Here is a 17413-nt window from a genome sequence, read left to right as displayed (position 1 = left end):
TTGTTAAGTGTCGCACACGCTGCCACCCATTAAACACGGACATAAAACGGCAGGCGCCTACACAAGCGTTATTCCAGCGTCGTGCTGGCCCGCATGCCCCGCCCGGGGCCGCCATTTGAGCTCGGATTTGTGGAAGATTGGCGGCCGTAGTGGTGCGGCAGTCTTTGGTAGTGTTGGCGCCGCCGGAGCCGCTCCACACCTGTGACGTCAAGCGCGCGCCCGCCGCGCCGTCAGGCCATGCGCTGGTCGGCGTACAGCAGCGCCCGCTCCAGGATCTCCTTCTCGCCCAGCCGCAGCGTGACGGCCAGCCGGGCGCGCGGCGTCAGCGCGCCCGGCTCGGCCAGCAGGCGGCGGTCGTCGGCGGCCGGGCCCGGGTACAGGCGCAGCAGCAGGCCCAGCCGCGTGTGCAGAAAGCGCCAGGCGGTCGTCTCCAGGCCGTCCGGCAGGCCGGGGCACTCGTCCGAGCCCAGCTCCGACACGTTGTCCGCCAGCAGCCACTGGTCCAACGCGTCTGGCGGCCACACGCGTACGCTGATGTCGGGCTCTGCCCACGCAACAGCACAGGCCACGCCGGCGTCCGTCCGCGCTCACACGTACTATCACTAACCCCCAAAGCCACAGCGCGCGATGCCAACTGCTACGTACGACGGCGTTGCATCAGAAACTGATGGAAACGGCCCCTGAGTCGCCCATTAACACACAAATTTAACACACGCTGGTCTATTGACGTCATGGGTCGGGTTCGCTTTACCACACGGCCTCTCCGCCATTCCTATACGACTAGTACGTGGACCCACGCTCCTATGGCTTCGCCCGTCGTCTGGTCTGACCTGCGTCCATATTGAAGACGCGCAGGAAGGCGAGCAGCGAGGCGTCGATGGGCGCGCCTTCGCGGTGGAGGTAGAACACACCGCTGGCCGGCACACCGAGTCGCTCCAGCAGGCGGCAGCGCCGCTGGTGCAGCGCGTCGCCCCGACTCACTCCCAGCCGTACGGCCACCGCGTCGTGCTCGTTGTCGCGGTACACGAACCTGCCGGCCGGCGGCGGCGTCGCGTGACGTCACGTGGCGGCCGCCGCCCGGCCGCCGGCTGACACAACAGGTGACGGCCACTGCCGAAAGAGGCGCACGGCGCACCACCCGGCGCTGTGCTCACCGGCCCGCCACCTACCCGTTGTGCAGCAGAAACTCGGCGTTGGGCCGCACACCGTAGAAAATGAAGAACTGCTCGCCAGCCTCGAAGTCGCGCGAGGCGTAACACACGCTGCCGGCCTCCTCTTGCAGGTAGTCCGTAGACACCTGGCCGACGCAGCGAGGCGTTAACACCGGGTGACGCAACACACACTCGACCTCCTCCACAGTGGGTGTTTACCTCGAGCGATGAACTTTACACACCTCTCCGCATGAGCGAAACATCCTGCCGAATCCCGGCCCCAATTACCTCGATCACACGTTCGCAAGACAGGGTCGGCGAAGGACGGCGAAAGCGGCACAATGTTTTTGTCGATGCAGCGTGCATGGCAGTATCCTATCGCGAACTGCAAAGCTACCAAATTAAAGTGATGATGATGATGATTTGTATTTTAAGGCGCGCCAACACCAAAGGACATTTTACGCCATTGTCGGCTATTAGGCAGTGTTTCTTTTGGACTAGAAAAGAGTAAATGCGGCTGAATGAAAGCCCAACTTCTTAAATAAATAAAACAACCGACTAAAGTAAAGCAATGCAGAGTCGGTTCTCAAAATGTCACGATAAGCCAGGGACAGACATTGTCGCCAGACATGACGCAAACGTTTTTTCATGAGATGTGAAGAATATGATAAGCGGCCATGAATATGTCAGGGGTGAACCAGAAGGCCAGGCACGACTTCAATGGGGCTCCTATCGCCGCCACGGTGCCTGTAGTCCGAAATCCGAACCCTGGGCTCCCTCACCGCATGCACCGCTTTTGGGCCGCTTGTTCCGCACCGAGGGTCCCTACTCACTATCGCCGTCACGGGCCCCTGACTGACAGAGCTGAGGTCCACCATCGCCTTATGAGGCTAAGTGACACAGGAGACTCTCTGGCTAACATTCTGGGATCTTGGCCTGTTTCAGTTTGGCTAGTAGGTCCCTGACCTACACACGCCTCCGAGGGATGCAGAACAGATTCTAGGGCCGGCGTTCGCGTGCCCTGGCTCTGCCCTCACTGGGCTATACGGCCCCTGGCCGGCACGGGCCCCTGTTCAGTATTGGGGTCCCTCTTTCCAGTGCCGGACCCCGAGGACGGCAGTGGGACCCATCGATTGTTCAAGGGCCGAGAGCAACTTCGAAGGAGGTCACCTGACTGACATTCTGGGGCCTTGGCCCTGTCCCTGATCCTCTTCCCAGACTGTACTCCCATTGGCGCGGGTCCCGGGCAGACAGAGGGCCTCTCATTGCCTCAGGGGTCTCCTTGTGACGTAAGAAAAGCTACAGGATATTCCAGAGACATGGCTCTGCTGCTGTTCAGATGATAGGCCCCGGCTGGTACGGAGCCCTGTTCAATGCCGGGCATCATCTGTTCAATAACAGGAGCCACCTGTTCAATACCGGGGTTCCCTGGATGGCAGAGGACAACTCTTTACTTCAGGGAGCCCTCGAGCGACACATGAGGAGCCTCCCTTCCAATCTAAGGTCCTGCTCCAGGCCCTGTTCGGCATGTGGGCTTCAGCCTGGCACGGGGCCCCTGTTTATTGTCTGGAGCCCCCTTCTCAGTTTCGGGCCCCTGGTCGAGAGGGGAATATCAACGTTTCAGAGGCCCCGAATGCTCCGTTCAGCCAACAGGAATTTTGGGAGCCCCGGCCGATCTTTCGGGCCGGCCGGCCTCAGCCTTCTAGCCGTCCTTGGGGCCCCTGAGCCCTCACGGGGTAGTAAATGGGGCAGCCCCCCCCCAAAAAAACCCTTGTATCCGCCCCTGGTCGTAATACCATAGAAACAAGCACATAATGTTGCACAGCACTCTTGCGACAGGAGACGTAACAAACACCAGCAGAAGTATCACACACACGCGCGCACTGGCAGTTTCCTTGAACACCTCATCATTACAGCTGTATTTGCACCGGTAGCGTGGCACACTCACAGCACACACTCACTCTGTGAGCTCCCTCCCGCAGGTCGTCTCCGGATCCCTGACTAACACCAGATTAGCACTGGGAGAAGTGACACACACACGGACAGTGTCCCTCTGCAGATGGTACACGGACACCGGGCCACGGCAGCCTCGACCTGCAGACAAGCCGGCGCCGAACGCTGCTCACTGACCCGTCCGTTGGCGTGGTTGCAGAGGTCCCAGAAGGGGATGAGGCCGGGCACGCCCTGGCCGCGGTCCTCCAGCGCCGGGATGTTGTTCATCCGGGTCATCACGGTGGACGCCGCCCACCTGGAGGGAGCAGTTGGCGTGATAAAGCGGAACGCCTCAGACCATGCGGCGCCCGACTCGCCGACACGTCGCTCAGCCACAGGGAACAGCTGTAATATGAGCCGGCCCGTCGTCAAGCGCTTTGAACTGTAGGTCGGTTGCCCTGACCTGAACAGCGCCGATCGACCCTGCTAGCGGCCTGCGCCCGTGCCGTCAAGTGGCCGGCGGCGGACCGAAGCCAGGTGAGCGCGCGCTACACCCTGCCGAGACGGCACCCGTCACGCCGCACTCTGCTGAGACGGCACCCGTCACGCCGCATCCCTCCGGACCGTACTCGTCACGCCGCATCCCTCCGAGAAGGCACCCGTCACGTCGCATCCCTCCGAGAGACACCCATTACGCCGCATCCCTCCGAGACGACATCCGCTACGCCGCACCCTGCCGAGGCGGCACCCGTCACGCCGCACCCTGCCGAGGCGGCACCCGTCACGCCGCACCCTGCCGAGGCGGCACCCGTCACGCCGCACCCTGCCGAGGCGGCACCCGTCACGCCGGGCCGGTCATCTGACGCGCCCGTCCGGCTACCGCGTCTCACCCGACCAACGTTATGGATAGGTCACCTAAGACCAATTATCGTAGCAACAAAACCGTGTGAAAAGGCGGTAGTCTTCGCTTGTGATGTAAACAAGAGTTCGAACTTTGGATGAGTAAGCCGAAAATCGATGCATACTGTTTGGATGCTGGCTCGCAAACGTGTTTATGGGCGCGTTTAATAAATGTGGACAGCAGATTACATCACACAAAAATTATTTGCCGCCCGGCTTTTCTCACACGTTTGTCGTCGGTCCGACGGCATAGATTTCACGTGAGGCAAAACATATGCTGGGTGCGCACAATCGCCACGTTCCGCGGAGAGGTCGGCGCGACCTCACTCGCCGATTTTATATCCGATATGCTTCAACGAGCAAGAAAGGAACCGGCAAGGTCCCTGCAGATCAACTGCAACCTTTTAATCACGCTACTTTGCATTGTCTAATACGCTTGGCCTTTTACGGAGGGTCAAACGAGGTGGAGCTGAGTTTTACCATCGCTACACAGCTTTGCACATGCTCGAAGAACAAAGCCAATTCAAGTCAAAGTTAACAACCATCGACTTCTTGTATGTAATGAGAGGCCGAGGTATGGAAATGCGGGGCCATTTGAGATTGCCCCATATTTCATGGCCTTTTCATGAACAGTACATTGCGCGTTACGATTATGTGTACAATGGTGGTAGCACACCATATAATCAGGGCTACCAACACCACATTGGGTGTTTTTTCTTAGATTTGGGCAAACGTGACCTTGCATTTAAATAACTCGCATCACTGACACACCTGCCGCTTTGGATCATGTCACAAACTTGGGGGCGGTTTCATCCCTTTCAAAGTTTCATTTGAAGTGACCGTGGAGTACAATGGCCCAAACAAAGGTCACGGCGCGACCATTCATAACGTTACAAGAAATATCTTCACAGCTTCCGAGCGGCCATGCAGGACGACCTGGTACGTGCCGCGAGGCGAACGCGTTGTGGAGCGGCGATTATACACGTATCTCCGGAGTGTTGTGCTTTGGGAACGAGGCCATCGGTCAGTGACCTGATAAGGTGCGAACTTAAACAAGTGTAAGACGGCCTTAACTAAGACGCCTCAAAAGTCACTGGTTTTTCACGACGCACTCAGCTGCTGAAGCTATAGGCGATCGCCTCACGTCTCAAAATTTCGTTTTGGCGCACCGGACAGCTCCGGAGATCATGTAGGCGGTACCCGAAACTAAGCTCATGGAGACACCTTTGGCCAGCCATACCAATGGAGTATGGGCGGCCAACAACGCTTTGTCGACACGACTGTCCGTTTTCTCCTCGTCCAATCGTTTGCCTCATTTCCGCGTGACGTCAGGGCGGTTAGATCTGTACGTGATGTACCGTGTGCCCTAGCTCTTCGTGAATGTTGAAAATTTGCCTTTTCATACGCAATCGTACAGAACATTTAATGACATAGCAACGTTGCAGAAAAAGCCTGCTTCGTCAAACAGATCGTAATGGAAATGTTTATCCATCTGTATAGCAACGATTTTAGCGCCATAAGGATGGCGTTTTTTTTTGTTGTTGCTGAAAATGCCACGGACCCGTGATAAGCGGTTGTGCGGCCGCCTCTAAAGGACGCGACGATCGGGCCGTGGCGGGCCGCCCAAATTCAGAGTTTTCTCATAGTTCAGTCTCGCCAGCACGCGGCCTCGCTCCTAATGAGTCCTGATACAACAACTGCAGAATGAAAGCTGAACGACGCCTTCTCAGGCCGGGGATATTTCAGTTAAAACATGTGACCCAAAGAAACACTCTACTCTTTTCCACGTACGACATGGGTCTCTACCAATGCAACTACATCTTTGCCTTCCCCATCTACAGATTGTAATGTACACAACATACATGCTCGCACTCATTTTCAACTTTGCCATTCTACACTGCTCTCCTGACCATGAAAAGAACAGCACCAGTCCCAGGTATAACTAACCTCTTAACAACCTGACGTGAAAGTGAAAACTTCCTGCGATAAGACAAGCTAAGGCTCCAACTCTTTTTAGGTCATCTCAGTGGTCGAACAAGCCCTACTCCATGCTACCAGAGCGGAGCTGGGGTCCGTGTCCACCACCGGAGCAAAACCACCGAAGGCGACTGATCACAGACCGTCGAAGACGATCATCCCGAACGCAGCAGGTGATTCAGCGACACCAGTTGTGAACCCGCATCGGGTGAAACTACCCAGTCAAACCCGCTGTGAGCCGGCATCGAGTGGGACGAACCACCTCACACCACTTGAGAGCCGGCATCGGGTGAAATGACCCCCTCACACCACTTGAGAGCCGGCATCGGGTGAAATGACCCCCTCACACCAGTTGTGAGCACGCATCAGGTAAGACGCCTCGCTCGCACCAGTTGTGAGCCCGCATGGGGTGAGATGCCCCGCTCACACCAGTTGTAAGCCCGCATGGGGTGCGATGTCCCGCCTACACAAGTTGTGAGCCGGCATCGGGTGAGATGCCCTGCTCACACCAGTTGTAAGCCCGCATGGGGTGAGATGTCCCGCCTACACAAGTTGTGAGCCGGCATCGGGTGAGATTTCCCGCTCACACCAGTTGTAAGCCCGCATGGGGTGAGATGTCCCGCCTACACAAGTTGTGAGCCGGCATCGGGTGAGATGCCCCGCTCACACCAGTTGTGAGTCGGCGTCTGGTGGGACGCCCCAATCACACCAGTTGTGAGTCCGCATCGGGTGAAACACCGCCGCTCACACCAGTTGTGAGCTCACATGGGGAACAGGACACCACAACACGACAATGTCAATATCAAATATAATCAATATAAAGGTCCATATCGCTTGCATCTTGGCAGCATACGTAAATGGAACTTTGAAACACGTGTTTTTCCCTGTGCTTTTAGATCAACACACTTCCATCGATCGAAGAAACCAAACGTGAAGTACGGGGACGGAACAGGAGCGTGAAACAGACATGCAGGAGTGTGGAACATGAATGGCACAGGAGCGTGAAGCTGGGGCCGGAGCCGGGCGGCGGCATGTTCGGGAGGAAAACGCGCGCTCCTATGCACGGGACGTACTAACGGAAACCACAGAAGAGACGCGGGCGGAGAAACGGCCGGCGTCGGCCGTGGGAGCGGCGGCCGTCGTGTCCTGATTCCACGGGAACGGCGGCGGCCGCACGCCGTCCCGCTCCGCCGGTCCCGGTCCCGGTCCCGACCAGCCACCGCACACCGGCCACCGGGCGCCGAGGACAGGCCAGCCCAGCAATCCACAGCGGCCACCAGGTGCCGAGAACAGGCTAGCCCTGCAGCCCACACCGGCCACCAGGCGCCGAGGACAGGCCAGCCCTGCAGCCCACACCGGCCACCAGACGCCGAGGACAGGCCAGCCCAGCAGCCCACACCGGCCACCAGGCGCCGAGGACAGGCCAGCCCAGCAGTCCACATCGGCCACCAGGCGCCGAGGACATGCCAGCCCAGCAGCCCACACTGGCCACCAGGCGCCGAGGACAGGCCAGCCCAGCAGTCCACACCGGCCACCAGGCGCCGAGGACATGCCAGCCCAGCAGCCCACACCGGCCGACGGCAAACTCGCTGCGCCAGCCAGCACTACACGTGGCGCCGTCATCATCGGGTGTGGACGGGACCTTATGACTGCGAACTTGGAGCCCACTGCAGAGGCATCTGGCCTGCCGGAGAGGGAAGCAGTACAGGACGTCCGTTGTGGCGGCTGTGACCTGCCACAGGAGTGAGCAACCCAGATGGGACGTTCTCTGACCTGAACTATTGCCGCCCTCGACAGCAGGGCGGACGCGTGGGTCACCAAAGGGTGGATGGAGCTGAGGTCGGGCAGGTGCCAAGAAGGGAGGTCCGACGCCACCATTGGGGCGGCCTTTGGCCAGACAGAGGCCACCGACAGGCGTGGTTGAGTCCGCCACAGGGAGTGAGGGAGCTGCGGCCAGACGGGGCAGTAACCGGTGTGGTCGAGCCCGGTCAGAGGCAGGGAGGGAGACACCGGCTAGAGCTGGTGCCGTCTCCGGCCGGCCGGCGGTGCCGTTGGCCCGCTGCCGCCATCCGTGAGAGCGCCGCTCAGTGACGCCTCAGCTGCCACCCGGCACGGACGTGCGGCCATCGAGCGGGCACGAGCGAGCGCCCAGACAAGCGCGTCGGCGGCGTTACATTGTGGCTGAGGCTCGGCATGTGTCGTGCTGCCGGGTGTCAGTGAACCAGCGCCGACCGGTCGACGTTGGACTCGGCACGACTCGCCGAGCTCGGCAGAAGCGGCCGCCATGACCCACCACAGGTAAACACCGCGGCCTCGCCGTCTTCGGGAGCCACCGAAGCTGTGCTCGCCGTTAAAGCGTGGTGTATTCATTGAAACGGATGCAAGGTTTCGGAGCACTTACCTCATAAGCAGAGTGTCAACTCCAGAGCTTTTATGTGCTTACTAACCTTCGCCGGCGTTTAAAAGTGGCACGGTCCACATAGATGAGAAAGAGTATCATAAAGCAATGTCGTGTTGTAAAAAGCCTGTAGAAGCCTAAAACATCTCAGCGCTACACGCAGCGCTAAAAGAATCGCAAAACAAGTGAAAAAGAGACACATAAACCTTCCCAAAGGACTAGTCTCTTGCGCTCACACGGGAACATAGAGAGAGAAGGTGGTCTAAGTAATGGATGCAGCTGTGATACATCTCTCTAGGACACCAATTCCACACGCTGACAAGGGATACATAATACATCCCAAAAGCCCCATGCGGTAAATCACATGGGGAGAATGTCCCCAAGAACCATTACATGCACCTTCCACTTCATAACATGACTCTTATTAACTTATTAACTTTATCACTAAAACACATATTCGAGAGCATCGTGGCGCTCCGCGCAACTTACATCCGATCAGCGATACCATTCAGCTCTGAGCTGGATGGGATCGAGCCACGCTCCACTCCCCCCTTTATTGGTTCTCATCCCAGATCAAGAACCAAAACCTACCGAGACTGGCGCCGATAATGCGGACCATAGGCAATCGCTTCCTGACGGAGTTTGAGACAAAAACTTGCGTCGGCCGCTTACTGATGCGCTCGGATCATCTTCTACGGCTTTGAACCGACGCGCCTGGCCAGCACAAGCCGTCTCAGATCCCAATACCACCGAGGCAGACCTTCAATACCAGCTGTACGGCAGCAATCTGGCCCGGCCATCGGCACCGCCGACCACACTGATCTGTGTCAGATCCAGGGGCGCACATACACCACACTGATCTGTGTCAGATCCAGGGGCGCACATACACCACACAGATCTGTGTCAGATCCAGGGGCGCACATACACCACACTGATCTGTGTCAGATCCAGGGGCGCACTAAGGCCAAGGACGTTATCACAGCCACCCCCACCACACATCCCTGGGAATTGATCAGGAGAGTCAGGTGGCCGTGCATCAGAGTGAGCCGGTCCGATCCCACCAGCAGTGAAGCGGTCCGATCCCACCAGCAGTGAGCCGGTCCGATCCCATCAGCAGTGAGCCGGTCCGATCCCATCAGCAGAGAGCCGGTCTGATCCTACCAGCAGTGAGTCGGTCCAATCCCACCAGCAGTGAGCCGGTCCGATCCCATCAGCAGAGAGCCGGTCCGATCCCACCAGCAGTGAGCCGGTCCGATCCCACCAGCAGTGAGCCGGTCCAATCCCACCAGCAGTAAGCCGGTCCGATCCCACCAGCAGTGAGCCGGTCTGATCTCACCATCACTGAGCCGGTCCGATCTCACCATCAGTGAGCCGGTCCGATCTCACCATCACTGAACCGGTCAAATCCCATCACTGCGGGCCATTCGACCGGGGCATCCTGCCGGAGCATCCGGCCGGCCGGTGGCCGCACTGTGCCCGGGTGGGTTCCATGCACCGCTGGCGGCCGGCCCCGCCAGCCACCTAATTACAAGGTGTGGCCAGAGAGAGGCAGAGCTCGAGCCGCAGTCATTATCGGCTGCACGCGCCACCAGCGCGTCGCACCCGGAGAAAACAAACGGAAGCCGTCAGCTGCCGTACCTCCAGCTCCGCACTCTCTCGCTCTCTCCCTCCCCCGCCGCCTGTGCTTACCGCTAACTCTTTCTCTCCCACCCAACCCATTTATCTCTCCTTTCCTACCAGAAATGCGACGGTACGAAGAGAAAGAAAATATCTAGAGTGATGTCATCAACGGCATTCATGCCTCCCTCCATTCGGAATGTCTGCCATAAAGAGTTATAATGATCTGCGCGTTAGCTGGACGAAACCCGCAACACGATGCAGCGCTGGGCGCCGCGGTGACGCGTGACGCTCACTCCACTACCGTCTGCACCGCGTGCTCACTCCCCCACCGTCTGCACCGCGTACTCACTCCACTTCCGTCTGTACCACGCGCTCACTCCCCCACCGTCTGCACCGCGTACTCACTCCACTTCCGTCTGTACCACGCGCTCACTCCCCCACCGTCTGCACCGCGTACTCACTCCCCTACCGTCTGCGCCGCGCGCTCCGTCCTCAGACCCAGACAATCCCGACGCCGCCCTGGGCAAGGCCACACATGCGCGCCTTGCATTCTGACCCATGACACTGCAGGATCACGCCAGGCACTCTATGGTCGACTCAACAGCTCCACGTTTCTACCGTCGCTTGACGAACAGCTGCGTGAAAATGGGCCTGGTGTAAAACGCAAAAACTTTCTTCTCCGAACCTCACCTCTCACTTTCAATTTTCCGCCAGGGTTCGGTCGAGAGCTGACCTTGCTAAATGCCTGAGCTCCTACACAAACACACACCAACGGTAAAGCCGGTGTTGGTGGGCGTTCCGGAAATCAACGCCACACGGCATAAATGAGCCCACCGCGTCTGCACAGTTCTTAGCTTAACGACGCCGTACACGCAGCGAGGCGGCGATTCGTAGCACGTGACGTAACATGGAACATCACTGGCATTAGACGAGAATGAGCTACAAGCCTCACCAACGTGACGGAGGGCACGCGAGAGTATTTGTGGCGCAGGCATATGCGGCATACGCAAAATAGAAACAGAGCGGGTTTTGAATCGTACACTACGACATACGTTGTATTCCACATGAAGATATATGACGGACAAAGGTGGGGGAACCTATAAGAGGAGGGAGAAGAAGGCACGAATGTCTAATCATCACACAACGCCGGGTTCTCTCCCCAGTTGGCGTGAGCGGGGCCTTCAAACGTTGCGAGCACTCTCGCCGCGCCCTCCATGGTGCACGCTCAAACATAACAACCGTTGAAAGCATTCGCTTTTACAGCCACAATACCATCGAAATAGGTGTATTTACAACCTAGTGGTTGTGACAGGCGTGTCTGGAGTCAGCCAACCTCTTGATAGCACCCTTACAGAGACCGGAGAATATGATCGCAGCTCATAGAGCGCCAAGGGGAAACGAGTCCTCCAACACCACCTCGGCACAGGCCGGGCCGACGGACGGGAGAGGGTGAGCGGGCGCTGTGAGCAGACAAAGCGATGGGCAGGCGATCCGCGCATCGCCAGCATCAGGCCTGCGGTACAGCACGCCATCCGACGCGACGCTCAACTGCCAGCGGTCCCCAGACCCTGGCTGGCGCTGCTCGGCAGACCCAGGCCGCCGTCGCTCGGCAGACCCGGGCCGGCGCTACTCAGCAGACCCCGCCGGCGCCGCTCGGTAGACCCTGGCCAGCACCGCTCGGCAGACCCTGCCGGCGCCGCTCGGTAGACCCAGGCCGGCGCCGCTTGGCAGACCCTGCCGGCGCCGCTCGGTAGACCCAGGCCGGTGCTGCTCGACAGACCCTGCCGGCGCCGCTCGGTAGACCCAGGCCGGCGCCGCTCAGCAGACCTTGGCCGGCGCTGCTCGGCAGACCCTGCCGGCTCCCCTCGGTAGACCCAGGCCGGCGCTGCCCGGCAGACACGTCCCGCCGCCGCTCGGCAGACCCGACCGGCCCAGAGCCAGGGTAACTGGTGCCATCGGGCGGGCCCTGCTGCAGGCCGCCGTCGCCAGACCGCCACGCAGGCATCCCCGCAACATCGGGCGCCGGCAGAGACGGCCGAGACGGACCACTTCTCTGCATGCGTGTTGGGGAGGTCAGTTCTCGCACTGGGTCCAGCAATGCACGCGCCGCCCTCCAGCCGGCATCTGACGGATGATCGTAGTGCCACAGCCTGGGCCTGGGCTGGGTGGGCCGCGTGGTATCCTAGGTGCGCAAGTATTCAGTTCATGGCAAACATCGTTTTATGACTGGATGAACATAATTGAGCTCTTCATGGAACATATGCCGTCTGTGGTCCCGGAGATCCTTCGGTCGGACTTTCTCGGTTATGCTTGCGGAAAACAAGTCAGCAGCGCCGTCAAACATTCCGCCAATGAATGTCCAAGAATACAAGCTGCGCGACAAATCAACAGAAGAACGGCTTAGTGAAGGCTCCGGCGGAACACCGGCATGTGTGAACACAGTTCAGCCGAGTCGCGCGCCAGGCAGCTGTGCCTCCGGTCCTCGCCATCGCCGCCGCGCCGCAGCCTTTCTCCTGAGGTGGTTTGTGAGACCACAAAGCACTCTCCACACCTAATCACCGCCACTGCCGGCATGTGGCGCGAGTCGCTCTGCCTCATCCAGGAACACAGATAGCTGGGTAATGATGGAGGCGCGGAGGGCATAAGCTGCGCCTGTTTGAAGACTCGGTTCCTATCGTGTGCACACCTTCACCGGCGCGAGACGGCCTCCGCTGACGTGAAACTAGCGCCTCATCCACGCCAGCCCAGCCCAGACGCTTGTACCAGGACCGACGCGTCATACTGTGACATTAATAACGCTGGGGCACTGAGGCGCCGCCACTATGGTCGCATCGCAAAGCATTCCACTGACACGAGCAGTTTGACAGCAGGCGACTGGGACCCAACCTCGAGACACCGAGACAGAGACGGCTAGTGGTCGCCTTTCCGGGGTTGCCCGGCAGACCGGACCGCTAACCGCGGCCACCGCTGTTCCGGCCTGCTGTCCGCGGCGCCAGAGGTGGCCGTGGTGGCCGGCGACCGTTCGGTCGTCGGTCGCCGGCCGCCAGGCGCCACGGGTCACGCATCAGTGGTGCCGCCGGCCGAGCACGGCCGGCACACCACTTTCGCCCGGCCGCCCGCCGCACGTCCGCAGCAGCGTCCGCGCACGCTCATGTGCGAGCTTGATGACGCGCACTGTCCACATAGCGCAGGCTCTCCAAGTGTGACACGTCATGTATGGCGTGTCTATGCTACGGCGATGCCCCGTGACCAGTGCTGCCAGGGCCCGGCTACCCCGCCAGCCGGGCTGCGGCGGCCTGCCGGGGCCGCAGTCACGGTTACACAGTCACGCTACACAGCTGGATGACGCCAGTGACGCGGGTCCATGCGGTCCAGGGTCTGTTGCGATCCAGACATCTGCGCATTGTCTCCGCCTCAGGCTCAGACCTGGTGGCCGGCCGAGAAGAGATGGATGTCTGCTTCCACTGCAGCCGTGACAGCCGACCCTGCACTGCAGCCGTGACAGCACACCCTCCGCTGTAGCTGTGGCAGCCGCCCCCTACCGTAGCCGTGACAGCCGACCCTGCACTGCAGCCGTGACAGTACACCCTCCACTGCAGCCAGCAGTGACAGCCGATCCTCTACTGAAGGAATGACTGAACATTGTACTATAGGAGTGACTGAACATTAAATCATTTTTTCCAGTGATTATCTTGGCCCCCGAATACTCCCCTCTCTGTCTCTGCCTGTTTCTCCACCCGCCGTGTTGAGATAACTCCTAAATCTCTCCAGCGTCCAAATCTCTTAAATCTCTCCGCTCTCCATATCTCTCAAATCTCTCCAGTCAGTCCAATCCGGTCAAATCCTTGGAAAGTGGCCAATAGCCAATGACGCCGTCAAAGCGGGCCTGCGCACTGTTCCATCAATTGGCGGCGGTTCATGCCTGGGTGCGCGTCACCAGCGCGGGCGCGCCGCCGGCCCGGTGAGTCCAACCCGACACCCCACCGCGCCGGCCCGGTGAGTCCAGCCATCGCAACGCGCCGGGCCGGCGAGTCCAGCCAGGCACTCCGTCGCGCCGGGCCGGTGAGTCCAGCCAGACAATATGTCGCGCCGGGCCGGTGAATCCAGCTCGACATCCCACCGCGCCAGTCCGGCTCCGGCACGCCCCACACCCCGACCGGCAGCCTCAGCGGATGGCGACCACGTCAGCTGGCAGCCCGGACACGGCGATGACCTCCGGCCGCTAGACCGGCCGGCACATCTGGCGATGCTGGCGAGCTCGCCGCCGCGGACCGGGCACGGCGCCGGGCCTCCCGCCTCGCCGCAGGCTGACGGCCATTGACCGCAGAAAACCCGTGCGAATGGGCTTTCTGCCCGCCGAACTTTCGGTGGCAGACCCAGCGCTGGCGGCCAGTGCGCAGCCGGCGGGCCCATCTCATTAGGACCAATGAGCCGCCGGTTTCTCCAGCCGGCGCGCGGCCGCAGTCGGTCATGCATGGACACATGTGGCCCCGATAGCCGGGCGCACGTGCTGGCCGACGGATACCAGCTCGCCATCCGTCGGCGGTGACGGGCTGGCCAGCAGCAGAGCATAGTCGGCCCACACCAGCACAACCCGAGCACAACCTTAAGAGCCAAACACCATCCCAGCCCGCTCGTCCTCCAAGCATTGGCGCCCGCTGGCCGTGCACGAGCTGGCCACCTGGTGAGTGTCGCGCGGCTCCTGTCTGGCGTTTGTGGTGTTCTCCTGAGGGCGCCGGCACCGCTCTCGCTGTGACGCTGGAGCCGGCCCGCCACCGGCACTGGAGCCGACCCGTCACCGGCGCTGGAGCCGGCCAACCACCGGCGCTGGAGCCGACCCGTCACCGGCGCTGGAGCCGGCCCGGCACCGGCGCTGGAGCCCGCCCGTCGCCGGCGCTGGAGCCAGCCAGCCACCGGCGCTGGAGCCGGCCCGTCACCGGCGCTGGAGCCAGCCAGCCACCGGCGCTGGGGCCGGCCCGTCACCGGCGCTGGAGCCAGCCAGCCACCGGCGCTGGAGCCGGCCCGTCACCGGCGCTGGAGCCAGCCAGCCACCGGCGCTGGAGCCGGCCAGCCACCGGCGCTGGAGCCGGCCCGTCACCGGCGCTGGAGCCAGCCAGCCACCGGCGCCGGAGCCGGCCCGTCACCGGCGCTGGGGCCGGCCCGTCACCGGCGCTGGAGTCAGCCAGCCACCGGCGCTGGAGCCGGCCCGTCACCAGTGCTGGAGCCGGCCAGCCACCGGCGCTGGAGCTGGCCCGTCACCGGCCCCCGACCGGAAGTCGCCAGTTTTCACCCCTCTGCCTCTAGGCCGCCCCGGAACCGGGGTCACCCGGCGCCGGCTGGGGCCAGCGGCGCAGCAGCCATCTAACCACGCTGCAGCGACGGTAACCATGGTCTAATTATCTGTTGCAGAGGTCTTGCAATACCCATAGATCAAAGATCACGCTTACCGCAATGCGTCACCAAACTAAGGTTCCAATACGTTCCGCAAGCTTTCCAATGGTTGATCACGGTAGCGATTAATCTTAGAAGCAAGATCATCGTGGAGAAACCATTCATCTTTCATCACCACCATACCGCTAAGCCGTAACTCCGCATCGCACCAGCAAGCTTCCAATCACATCCCGCCAGCGAGCCTTCCGTGGCCACCACACCGCTGCCTCATCAGGGCTGAACGGCCATCGGTACCGCGCCAGTGGACATGACGCAACGCCATCAGATACCACGTGCCACCAGTCTCCCCCGAAGGAAACAGGGCCGCCCCTTCTCCCGGTGACCTGCGCTGCTGCAGAGCCGTGCCCGGCACGCGCCCATCTCGTGCCGCTGAACCGCGACGCCGACGTTCCAGGCGACCGGGGTCGGGTCGGCCCGCCTCCGCGCGCCCCGGTCGCGGCCGCGTCTGTCGCGCCCAGTGGACCGGAACTGGACGGCTGGTAGCGGTCCACAGACCGGACCGAATCGCTTTACGATGGCGTAACTGCGTCAGACCGGGCCGAGGCGGGCGCCGGACGGGGCCTGTGAGGTGACCGGCGCGACGTGGCCGGGGCGGCCCTGCCCCGGACGCCGGACCTGCACCAGCCGCGGACGGACCTGCGCGGGGCGGCGGCTGCCGACCGGCGCCGATCACCGCCCATCTCGGCGGCTACCACGGCGCCGAGACACTCGGCCGGGCCGCCGCCGCCTCCCCTGTCGTCTCCAGTGGCCAGCGGCCGCCGGGGGACGACGCTCGCCGCGAGCCGCCTGCCCGCGGGCCGGTCCCGCGCCCTCTGGCTCGGTCACGCGGACACGGCACACTCCCCTGTCCACCGCCCGGCCGCCCAACCGGCCGCCCGCCTACGGCCCGCCGCCGCCGCCTTTGTCGAGGCGCGGCATCTGGCCGGCGTCGGCTGTGACTCAGCGGCGTGCTGGCGACCGACCGCCGCAGCTGGCCGCTCTCCGCGGCAGCACCGCAATCTAGCACTGCCATCAGCCTGCTGGCGCTCCGGCCACCCCACCGTCAGGCAGCCCCGGGCGTCCCACAGTCAGACGGCAATTCTGGGGCCCAGACGGTGGCCGTTGTCCGGACGGTGGCAAACCGTGTGGCGGTCGGTGTCCTGAGTGTGGCGGCCGGTGTCCTGAGGATGAAAAACCGTGTGGCGGCCGGTGTCCTGAGGATGGCAGACAGTGTGACGGCCATTGTCCGGATGGTGGTAGACGGAGTGGCGGCCGGTGTCCAGACGGTGCCGCAGCCGGCGCCACACACGACGGCCGATCGTCGCCGTCCGTACCCAGGCCGAGAGACGCGCCAATGGAGCGGACCATCCGATTCCAAACCACCGTCGCCTGCTGCGTGTCGCAGGACATGTAGTAACTGCAACGCTCGGAGAAAGCGAAAGACTTCAACGAACCCCTGGTGTTCCCAGCTAGCCTACGCGCAATCCTGGACAGCAAACGCATCAACGTGCGTAAAAAAGAGCAGCCAACAAAGGTGCCCATATGCAGCAGATAACAGCAGAACAGTCGCACCCCACGCCGCTTAAGGCGCCGCGCAGAGCGCCGTCAGTGCATTCCAGGCCAGCCAGGCCTGACCGTTTCGGCTTCACTAGGTTTCCACAGGCAAAGGTCGCGCCGTTCCAAGAATGCGACAGCGGCGGCCGCTGTGACGCGGGAGTTTCTCCGCGCGTGCCCGCCTAGCCGCGGCTGACGAACGCAGCAGCCGGCGGCAGGCCCTCCCGGCGTGCCGCGGAAGCCTCCCGGGCGCTTTCACTTGAGCGGCCGCCGCCCAGTCCTGTGACCTGTGACCCGCCACCTGTGGGCGCACTGCTCGGCCAGCCAGCCGGCCGCCTGCCGCCCTCCGCTCCGGTCATTCGATTCTCAGCAGCCGCTGCGATGCCGGCACCGCGGCGATGGCCACCCGCGTCACGACAGCGCGCGAGCGGCACGCAACCGCTGCGGCGCT

The 17413-nt window shown here is 61.7% G+C and overlaps 1 pseudogene; it reads right to left on the bottom strand.

The window, feature by feature from the left end:
• Positions 1-33: 33 nt before the first annotated feature.
• Positions 34-17413, bottom strand: part of LOC119094307 (uncharacterized) — a 46909-nt pseudogene continuing 29529 nt past the window's right edge.

This window comes from Pollicipes pollicipes, unplaced genomic scaffold (assembly GCF_011947565.3).
Source record: "Pollicipes pollicipes isolate AB1234 unplaced genomic scaffold, Ppol_2.1 Scaffold_4002;HRSCAF=4701_pilon_pilon_pilon, whole genome shotgun sequence".
In the NCBI taxonomy this organism is placed as follows: Eukaryota; Metazoa; Arthropoda; class Thecostraca; order Pollicipedomorpha; family Pollicipedidae; genus Pollicipes; species Pollicipes pollicipes.
This window is presented reverse-complemented; position numbering and strand designations above follow the sequence as displayed.